Source organism: Rhinopithecus bieti, unplaced genomic scaffold (genome assembly GCF_001698545.2).
Source record: "Rhinopithecus bieti isolate Rb0 unplaced genomic scaffold, ASM169854v2 scaffold_6904, whole genome shotgun sequence".
Classification (NCBI taxonomy): Eukaryota; Metazoa; Chordata; class Mammalia; order Primates; family Cercopithecidae; genus Rhinopithecus; species Rhinopithecus bieti.
In genome coordinates this window covers 944,409-956,068 of record NW_016805192.1, presented here as the reverse complement: position 1 = coordinate 956,068, position 11,660 = coordinate 944,409, and the positions used below count along the sequence as shown (strand labels likewise).

At 39.4% G+C, this 11,660-nt stretch overlaps 1 protein-coding gene across 1 annotated transcript in view; it reads left to right on the top strand.

Annotated features, from left to right (window-relative positions):
- KANSL1 (KAT8 regulatory NSL complex subunit 1) overlaps positions 1 to 11,660 on the top strand; it is a gene marked incomplete at its 5' end in the record, with an annotated part of 71,935 nt that overhangs the window by 17,494 nt on the left and 42,781 nt on the right. The window lies entirely within an intron of this gene.

The window sequence follows — 11,660 nt, the reverse complement described above, 5'->3', positions numbered from 1 at the left end:
TAACCCCTTCTTATTTCTGACTCAAAAGCAGTTTTAAAGGTGTAAGGCTAGCTGAGGGAGAGAAAACTTATGGGCTTCTAGCTTGGTAGCTGCCGATAAGTCATGTGTGTACAGGTAAATGCTTCTGTGAAATTCCACCACATCATGAGTTCCTCCTAACAATGATTAAAATAAATAAAAGAACTATAAGAACTTTTTACATTCTCTTTCCAAGGGCACACCCTCTTTGTTCAAAAGGAGTCTTAAATTTCACAGAACACTAGTGTTCTGAAACATGCCTTTTATCTTCCCCACCTTCTCATTCTTTCTCTTCAATAAATAGAAGCCTGCTTTCCCCTGCTTAAGAAAAAGTAATGAGCAAGGAAGGACAGACTTGAAACCTGTACATATTACTAGGTAAATTACTCAACAATTTGTCAGCAAAATTTCAGACAGAAAGTATTGCCAGGAAGAGAAGAGAGCATTCTCAGTCCATGTGCCCCGGAGCTTCTAGAATTCAGTAGTCACTGCTTCATGGCCATGTACGTTATCAGAGGATGGAGTTTAGGGCTACCAAGTAGGTAGAAATTGAAGGAGGGAGTAGTGGCAAAGAGGGAGTTACGGAACATGGGGAGGGGCATAGGCCCACACTCTATTTGAACCCCTTTCAGATCTTTGTGCTCACCCCTGAACTGCACACAGTTAGGGAAGATTTTATAGGGCATAGTGGAAAGCAACAATTGGAAGGCTGAAAGAGCTGAGCAGAGAAGATCATCATTGCCTAATGCAGGGAAGGCAGTATTTGGAGTTTGAATTCCAACTATACTTGGTAAAAACTAGAGGACTTCGATTGAAACCAATAAAAGCTCACACTTAAAAGAGTTAAAGAATGTTTCCCAGGACTAAGGCTTTCACCAGAGGATTAAGGAGGGAACCAAAATAGACTGCAAACATTCTTTAGGAAATTCAGAGTTTCTATAATGTATTGCATACATTGTATACAATAGAAAATTATTATACATATGAATAAACAGGAGAATATTCTAGTCCTGAGGAAAAGGGGAAAAAATAAGATGGAAAAGTTGAGGAACTTGATGGCTGGATTTTGAATTTAAAAGTCAGTTTACAAATATATGAAACTTTAGACCAAGCATGGTGGCTCACGCCTGTAATCCTAGCACTTTAGGAGGCCGAGGTGGGTGGATCACCTGAGGTCAGAAGTTTCAGAAGTTTCCCCAGTCTGGCCAACATGGGGAAACCCAGTCTCTACTAAAAATACAAAGATTATCCAGGTGTGGTGGCAGACGCCTGTAATCCCAGCTATTCAGGAGGCTGAAGCAAGAGAATCTCTTGAACTCAGGAGACAGAGGTTGCAGTGAGCCGAGATCATGGCCCTGCACTGCAGCCTGGGCAACAGAGTGAGACTCTGTCTCAAAAATAAATAAATAAATAAATCACGAAACTTTGAGACTAATAGCCATGAGAATCACAACTTTGTAGTCAAAATAGTGAAAATCAAAAGGTGAAGACAACCTGATTCCTGAGCTGTGATGCTGTTTAAAAATTAGGAAAAAACAAACAGTGCCTAACTAACTCACACTACTTGGTGAAAGTGCTTTTTTTGTTGGCCTACAATTACGAAAAAAATGCATCCTAAAAACATTGTAGGCTGGGCACAGTGGCTCACACCTATAATCCCAGCACTCTGGGAGGCCAAGGTGGGCGGATCACTTGAGCCTCGGAGTTCAAGACCAGTTCAGGCAACATGACGAAACCACATCTCTACAAAAGATACAAAAATGAGCCTGGTGTGGGGGCGCGCACCTGTACTCCTGATTACTCTTGAAGCTGAGGTGGGAGAATTGCTCTTGAGCCCAGGTAGTGGAGGTTGCACTGAGCTGAGATCACTTGAGCCTGGGCGACAGAGTGAGAACCTGCCTCAAACAAACAAAAACATTGTACTCTGTCTTGGCTAATGCAATACAGCAAGAAAAAAGCAATGAAAGGCATGGAAATTGGAAAAGATAGGGCCAAGCTGCCTGTATTTGAAGATACGATACATAGAAACCCCATGGAATTGCCTAAACCTATGAGAATTATAAATTTAGCCAAGGTCTCCATGTACAGGGTCAATATATAAAAGTCAATTCTGTCTTTATTTATTAGAGCAAACAATTGAAAAATGACCCGGAGAAACAGTTCCATTTGCAGTAGCATCAAGAAACATAAAATACTTAGGAATAAATCTAACAAAAGACATTAATGACTTTATCGCTGAAACCATAAAACTCCTGAAAAAGATTACATAAGTGAATGGAGATGTACGCTATAGTTGTGTGTTAGAAGAGTCAATGTTAGACACACAGATTCAATGCAAACCCAGTGAAAAATCCCAGCAAGATTTTTTGGTTTATGTTGTGCTGTTTTTGGTAACCGTTGAACATTGATTTTCAAATATGTATGGAAACGTAAAGTACTTTCAATAGCCACAACAATTTTTTTTTTTTTTTGGAGATAAAGTCTCACTGTGTCACTCAGGCTGGAGTGCTGTGGTGTAATCTGGGCTCACTCACTGCAACCTCCACCTCCTGGGTTCAAGTGATTCTTCTGCCTCAGCCTCCCGAGTAGCTGGGATTACAGACATGTGCCACCACACCCAGCTAGTTTTTGTATTTTTAGTAGAGATGGGGTTTCACTATGTTGGCCAGGCTGGTCTTGAACTCCTGACCTCAAGTGATCTGCCTGCCTCGACCTTCCAGAGTGCTGGGATTACAGGCGTGAGCCACTGTACCTGGCCAATAGCCAAAACAATTTTTAAAAACAAGAACCAAATTGGAGGAGTCCCACTCTCCACCCACTACCTGATTTCCAGCCTTCTTACAAAGTTAAAATGTATAATTTGCTTTTAACAATGTTTGATAGATAATGAAAGTTAGTATAAACTCGTTGTTATTGTTCCAGACTGCACTTTATGTCTGAAAAACTCTGTAAGTAGAACCAGGTGTCTTATCTTTTCTTGAGTGCTTCTTGTTCGTCCAACAAGTATATAATGGGAGTGCTGGAGGGAATCAGCAAAGGTAGCTTCCTAGGGAATGATGTACTTGTTTCTGAGTCTTATGGACTTGCTGAAGGATGGTGTAGGGAGTGAGTTCCAGCAGGGAGTAATGTGTAATGCAACATAGACTTGAAAGAGCCTGGCATTATCAGGGAACTGCAAATACTTTTCTGTGATGGAGTGTTGGAGTTTCGGCCAATTCAGAATGGATTCTGTATTTATTTTGAGTACTTTATCCTGTAACTGATAGGAACCTGTAGACTGTACAGATTTACGTATGAATGAAGTTTGTTTTTTTAATGCTAGATATATTTTTTCTTCATTCTTTTAAAATACGATTTTAGGCTGGGCACGGTGACCTAAAATCCCAGCACTTTGGGAGGCAGAGGCAGGCGGATCACCTGAGGCCAGAAGTTTGAGACCAGCCTGGCCAACATGGTGTAAACCCCGTCTCTACTAAAAATACAAAAATTAGCCAGGTGTGGTGGTGTGTGCCTGTAATCCCAGCTACTCGGGAGGCTGAGGCACAGGAATCGCTTGAACCCAGGAGGCGGAGGTTGCAGTGAGCCAAGATCGTGCCACTGCACTCCAGCCTGGTCAGCAGAGCGAGATTGTGTCAGAAAGAGAGAGTGTGTGTATGTTCAAATAGTAGTACAGAGTCTCCATATAATTTTCACCCAGCTTTCCCTAATGTTAACACATCTTGCCACAATAATCGTTAATTATCAGAACCACAAAATTGACATTAACATTGAAATTAACATTGAATCTATGCAGTCATAGACATACTTTATTTGAATTTCTGTATTATTAGTTTTCTTATTAATGTCCTTTCTGTTGTCCAGAATCTGTCATTGCTTTTAGTTTTTGTGTCTCTAAGTGTCCTTCAGTATGTGAGAGTTCTCAGTTTTTGTCTTCCGTTACTTGGATACAGAATTTCTGGTCAGTTATTTTGTATAGCGTTCCACAAATAAGTGTATTTTGGTGTTTTCTCATTACTAGAGGTTACGCATTGTTTTACAGGAATGCCACAGAAGACACTGTACTCTTCACTACACTACAGAGGGTTCATGATGTTGACTTGTGTTTCTAATAGTGATGATAAGTTTGTTCCCTTGGTTAAGGTGGTGCCTGACAGGTTTCTCCTCTGTAAAATCAGCGTTTTTCCCTTTGTAATAAACGACAATTAGATATATTTATTTAGAGATAGGGTCTTACTCTGTCACCCAGGCTGGAGTGCAATGTCGTGGTCATCACTCCAGCCTTCACCGCCCTGGCTCAGCTGTCCTCCCATCTCTCAGCCTCCCAAGTAACTGGGATCACAGGCATGTGCCACTATGGCAAATTTTTATGTTTTTTGTAGTGACAGGGTTTTGCCATTTTGCCCCGGCTGGAATAAATGACTGCCTTATAGGGAGACACTATGTAAATATTCTGTTGCTCATTATATTTTCACCCATAATTTTATTGTTCACTGATGACTTTTTCCTACAGCAGTTATTGCTGTGTTGTTTACTGAAGGGTGATTGTTCTATTTCCTGCCTGTATTAAATGGAATTCTGTTTGGAAGAGGTGTCTTTCCCCCCTCATTTATTTACTCATTCATTCACTCAGTTGTTAATATCAGGATGCACCCATGGATATTAATTTTATTTAATGGATTATAACCTATTACTGTTATACAGTCGCTCCAGTTATCTCAATTTTGGGTACTGGTTGCTCTTTCAGATTGGCTCCTGTGTCCTTTTAGCATGTACTGCTTATATTTTGAAATACTTTCTGCTACTAGATGTTCCAGGTTACTCTCGTGTTTTGCCTACTCCAGCTCAGGTTCCTTTTATTATAAACTAAAATCTGAGTACTAGTGGTGCTCATTGATACTTCGTAAGTGTCACTGCTTCTAGGATGACTCAAAAGGCAAAGCAAGGAAACGTGTATCTATGCTCACACATGCATACACACACATCTATATTTCTGTATCTACTTGCCTGTATATATATATTGAAAACCATAAGTTCATACCAGTTCAACACAGCAGCCTTCCCCTCTTCCTTATTGATGCTCGTTTAATCCTAGTACCCCTATAGTCTCACAATTGTCATCTAATACCCCTGTGAAAAACACATTTACTGACTAGAGTACAGTATTTTTGGGCAGTATGTTAACTGTTATGCATTCAAAATACAGTTTTCTGAAGTTACATAGGTTATTTCCTTCCACCAAATTTTTCATTATGGTTATGTTGTTTTGTCATACAGTTAGGTTCGTTTGTTACTACAATATTCCAATTCTAGCCTTCCCTGTTTCCCCCACCCCCCCCACTGTTAACTTTTATTTTTGTATGTGAAACATTACTGTGGTTCTAAAAGTTATACATTCTCTCTTTATATCCTTTTCTCATTCAGCCTCCTGTAGGTTAGCAATTTCAGTACGTTTTGGATTATCTTTCCTGTATTTTTTTGCACCTATGAGCAGACACATGTATATATTTTTTAAAATCTCCTTCTTGGGTAAATATTTTTTAAAATACTAGATTTGAAGTTAAGGAGGGTTTTGTTTAGCAAAACCATTGCTTCTATGGCAATTAACAAGTAACACATTATTTGTGTGTTAGTTTCTGTTTGTAAAATGATCCTGCTCCTTACCCTTTCCTTACTCATCCTACTTTACAGAAGTGATGAGAAAAACAAGTGTACTATTAAGTGAAGAGCTAATGCTTTCTCAGAAGAAAGGCATGCTAAAAATGTAAGCTATTGCTGTTTCTTTTACATAGTCCAAGATACATCTTCATTCCATTGGTTTAAGCAGGGATACTCTTCCCTTCTTTGAAGTTTGCAGTCACTGGGGACAGTGAGTGGTTCATTGGCCTGACAAGGGTTTTGGGGTAGAAGGTAAAGGGATAGATATTGACCGAGAAATATTTGACCCACGGTGTTAGAAAACACTGACAGGTTAGGTCTTTTACAGTAAATTGGACTATGGATAAATAAGTTGAACAATAAGAATTTTTTTTTTTTTGAGACGGAGTCTCGCTCTGTCGCCCAGGCTGGAGTGCAGTGGCCGGATCTCAGCTCACTGCAAGCTCCGCCTCCCGGGTTTACGCCATTCTCCTGCCTCAGCCTCCCGAGTAGCTGGGACTACAGGCGCCTGCCACCTCGCCCGGCTAGTTTTTTGTATTTTTTAGTAGAGACGGGGTTTCACCGTGTTAGCCAGGATGGTCTCGATCTCCTGACCTCGTGATCCGCCCGTCTCGGCCTCCCAAAGTGCTGGGATTACAGGCTTGAGCCACTGCGCCCGGCCGAACAATAAGAATTTAAGATGCGTTTTTGCATTTGCTGTATTTCTTTAAATTCTAGATAGGTATTTTCATGTGTTGGTAAACATAAATATTAGGTTTAGGAACCATTGGATTTGTAACAGCATTATGATAATCAAAACTTTAAAAAAAAATGAGATCAAAATTGTTCTCATGTAATTGTGTAGATTTTCTTTTATCCTCAACCTGCAGAAGCAGGGAAGTGAGGCACATAGCCCCACATATGCAGAAATTAAAGCCTCGGCAGTAACTTGGTGAAAATGGAATTTTTAGAACTTTCCACTCCTCGTTTAGTACAATTTTATGGCCATGGTGCTAGCTAATGGAAATGGCTAGTATACCATTTATAGGCCAGCAGTATTTTGGTGAATTTAAGCAAAACTATGCTCAGTATCATTTAAATGGGGGCTGGGTGGGCTTGAGACATGAAATCAGTCATACAAAGTCAAAAACTATTTTAAACCAGGAATAAAAGTTAAATTCCTGTCACCCAGTTAGCATTTTCTTTCCATTTTAATGTTTATCGGGAAGGGAATAACTAACCAAAACTGAACTATTGACTTTTCTAGCCAAACAAATGCGATGCATTTAAAAAATGACATTGCAAGCAGGTGTGACATGGCATTAATTGAATAAAGTAAAAATACATACATATTTGCAGGTAGAGTTTAATTTCCTTGTTTGTTTTAAGTGTGTGACTCTCTGTTTTACCCTTTAACCCTCTCTACTTTTGGTAAAACAAATCTAGTAGACACTGGTTCTTAGACCCTAGAAAAGCCACTCCCATAAAACTATTTAGTCTTAGCTTTTCATTCAAGGCGTCTTTGTCACATGTACTTGATCTGGCCCAGAGAGTGGAGTAATGAATCAGATGCCTGCTTTATGTGAATAACAAATTTGAATCTCATTGCTGTGTTAGTAATTTTATGCTGTACACCTGGCCGTTTCAATCAGGGGTAAAACAATTCAGCAACCCTCCTTGCTACCTTTAACTGTAAGATTACTCCAAAAGATAATCCCCTAGGGCCCTGCTTTGGAGAGGAGGGGATTACAGAGGCACTCTGTCTACCACTTTAGCTTTTCTACTCTTTTCTTTCTGGCTGTGGGATGCGTAAACCCTGAGTTCATCTGAACATCAAATAAAATTCAAATGGAAGCTTCAATGATAATCCCTATTTCCTAGGTAGGAGACTCTTAAGTTCTTTTATCCTTTTTGCAGTTGCTTATTGGATAGCAGATATCTGAGTCATGCTTTAGTTTTCTAAAAACACTAATGATGTAAACCACTGCAGTAGTAATAATGAAGCTGAAATTGTTATGCGGATTTAATATTTCTGAAGTGTTTGTTAATGTTTCTCTACCCTCTGTGTTTGCAGCCTTTTAGACTGCAGGATAGGAAGTGTTCATTTTGTCTCAAGGGAGAGCGCCGGCATTTAAGGAGCTAGGTGAAATTACATGTGTTTGTGTGTTTATGTTTTTCTTTTTCCAAATGGAATACTATGATTGGGATTAATATTTTAATCTCTTTGCATTGATGATAGGTTGCAGGATGTGTCCAAACGCCTGCTTTTGGATATTAGCTTGATTACAAAATTTCCCAGGATATTAAGTAGATCCTTCCTGAATATCCAGTGCTTCCTTTTGTGTGGCTGGGAATGCAGGCCAGCCACAGTCCCTTTCTGATGTTTATGCTCTTGATCTCTGAATACTTCATGTTCTTGACAACATTTTCATGTTATTAATGTGTTGCCTGTTGACTTCAATTTTGATTTGGGAGCTGAATTATTCCAGGAAGTTTCAGGTTTCTATAAGAAAATCAATAACATTCATATTAAAGCTGAATAGCATTTAAATACATAAACCTGCAGGCATGAGAAACAAGACAGGCTGTTACAGCAGTAGTAGTTAGCTATATGGATGGTGACATTACTGGTGATTTTAGTTTACATATTCTTCTTCAGACTTTAAGAAAGATAAATGTTTTGAGTTGAGATTTTGTTAGAGAGCGGCAACATTTTATCTTGACAAGTGTCCTTGCAGTTAAATCTCATAATCCCTACGAGAAAACTTAATCAAATGGAGAGTCCGTCAACCCATTTCTTAAACGTAGTGCCTTCTAGAACACGTGGGTATATAAATCAAATCGCTGCCATAATTTAATGCTGAATGCTATATTTTAAGTGAATATAAAATTAACAGAAGTGAAGATTGGTATTAAAAAACTCGAGAGTTTTTTGCTGAAACAAACAGCATTTTTAAACAACATTTTTTTATTGAAAGGAAACTTTTTCATCTAAACCAGAACTTCTGAAATCTAGAAAACCTGTAACATGCCTGAAGTGATACATCTGTTAGTTAATGCCAACCTGAATTTTAAATTCTTTTGATTTTTCTTGTTCTTTGTCTTACCATGTTTGTTTAGTCTTTTTGAAGTTTCCCCTGTGTAGTAAATCCTTACTAGCATTCAGGGGGGTATTTGGTTTTATGGGAGTTTCTTTTAATATAAAATATTACCTAAAATGTAAAGAAAATTTCAGAATAGTTTTACAAGTGTAACACTCTTTGTCTTGTTATCTATGTATGTATATTTTTAGTCACTACAACTGTATTAAACTATTACTTTTTTCTCTTGAAATCTCTTCTTGCATAAGAGAAGAAATATCCTTTATGGTTCTTTTTAATATTTTCATTTGGTGTACCACAACTGATAACTATAGTTACAGTGCTTATAACTATTGAGTGTATTTAGATTATTGGTAGATATCATTGCAGTGACCACCTTTGTGAATAAGATTTTTGGGGGTGTGTTTGTTACTCCTTTAGGGTAGATTTTTTATTTATTTTATTTATTTTTATTTTTTTTGAGATGGAGTCTCGCTCTGCCGCCCAGGCTGGAGTGCAGTGGCCGGATCTCAGCTCACTGCAAGCTCCGCCTCCCGGGTTCACGCCATTCTCCTGCCTCAGCCTCCCAAGTAGCTGGGACTACAGGCGCCCGCCACGTCGCCCGGCTAGTTTTTTGTATTTTAGTAGAGACGGGGTTTCACCATGTTAGCCAGGATGGTCTCGATCTCCTGACCTCGTGATCCGCCCGTCTCGGCCTCCCAAAGTGCTGGGATTACAGGCTTGAGCCACCGCGCCCGGCCTCCTTTAGGGTAGATTTTTAAAAATTGGTTAGAATATTTTGTCAGAAGATAGGAATATCCTTATAGGTCTTGCTACTTAATACCGTGTTGCTTTCCAAGGAAAGTCTGTGTAGAGCTTAAGGCAATGTGTCTATGCCAAATTTACTATAATTTTGATAGTATTGACAGTTGTTCAAGATGTTTGTGATATCTTAGTAGATGTACAAGATATCCAACAAAAAAGACAGCCTTTTCTCAGTGTTCACTCATTGTAGCATACTTCTATGACTTAATCTGTGTATATAGTTTGATCTGTATTTTAGGATAATTTGTATTAAAACTTTACCTCCCCAATCTGTTTTTTTTGTCTGTGTTTTGTTTTGTTTTGGAGACAGAGTCTCTGTCTCCCAGGCTGCAGTGCAGTGGCGTGATTTTGACTCACGGCAACCTCCACCTCCTAGATTCAAGTGATTCTCATGCCTCAGCCTCCCAGAGGAGCCAGGATTATAGACATGTGCCACCATGCCCCGCTAATTTTGTATTTTTAGTAGAGACAGGATTTTATGATGTTGGCCAGGTTGGTCTCAAACTCTTGACCTCAGGTGATCTGTCTGCTTCAGCCTCCCAAAGTGCTGGGATTACAGGCATGAGCCACCACACCCAGCCTCAATCTGTTCTTTTTTGATGCTTGTCTAGGACTACTTTCAGGTTCAGTCCTTTGGTGTTTTCTCCTTGGGGGTATAAAGACCCCCCCCCCCCCAAAAAAAATCAGCAGTATTGAAAATAGAATTTCAGCCTCAAAATATTTACCTTGAAAGCATTTATAGGAATATTTACCTTGAAAGCTTTTATAGGAAAGAGAACTTCAGCATGCCCCAGAGTCAGTTGAAGTGTAAGGAGACAGGTTAGGTGTGGTGGACACCTGTAATCCCAGCATTTTGGGAGGCCAAGGAGGGCGGATCACTTGAGGTGAGAAGTTCAAGACCAGCCTGGCCAGCATGGCGAAACCCCGTGTCTACTAAAAATACAAAAATTACATGGGCATGGTAGCGTGTGCCTGTAATCCCAGCTACTCAGGGAGGCCAAAGCAGGAGAATCACTTGAACCAGGGAGGCAGAGGCTACAGTGAGCTGATATCATGCCACTGCACTCCAGCTTAGGTGGGAGAGCAAGACTTCATCTCAGAAAAATGAAGTAAGGAGTGAAAGACCCACAGCCTTTCTGGGATATTTCAACAATTGCTAGAACTGAGGGATAACTGCATCTGTTGCTTTATTGCGTATACCTCAGAGGTGCCATATGACTGGCATTCAAACTATTCCTATCCCTTTGGAGCCTAGTAAATATATAATTTGTTTTGAATACTGCAAATCAAACTTTTTATATTCTTTCTCATCTGTTGTTTCATTTTATATTCTAAACGTATATTTGATTTGAATACTCTAAAGACAATAGTATCTGATACCATCAGATAATTAGATTCATTGAGATTTTAACTTGGTTTTCTGTCAGGGAAAAATGTGTGTGTGTGTGTGTGTGTGTATGTGTGTGTATTTATTTATTTATTCATTCATTCATTCATTCATTCATTCATTCATTCATTGAGACAGGGTCTCACTCTGTCACCCAGGCTGGAGTACAGTGGCATGATCATGGCTCACAGCAGCCTCTGCCTCCTGGCTCAGGTGATCCTCTTCCCACCTCAGCCTCCTGAGTAGCTGGGACTATATGCACGCACCACCATGCCTGGCTAAATTTTTATTTTTTTGTAGAGTTGGGGTTTTGTCATGTTGCCCAGACTGGTCTTAAACTCCTGGACTCAAGAGATCATCCTACCTTGGCCTCTCAAAATGCCGGGATTACAGTCATGAGCCACCATCCCCAGTCTGTGTGTGTATTTTTAAACAAAGCATGGTTTTTAGAAAACAGACTTCTAGTATACTTTGTTAAAGTTAAGCAGATACTGACTACATTTAAATTTCCTCTTAGTCATCTTGATACTGATGTTAGTATATCCTTCTTGATCATTAGTTGAAGGCTTATGTTACTATGTAATTGTTTTGCTAAGCTTCTGTTCCATAGAATTGATGAGGTCATTTTCCTGTCAATAGGTACTTTTAGTCTGTACATTTGGATTCTTCATCCCTTTTTCCCCCAAAGCAAAAGCTAATGTCATATTCTCCTTCTG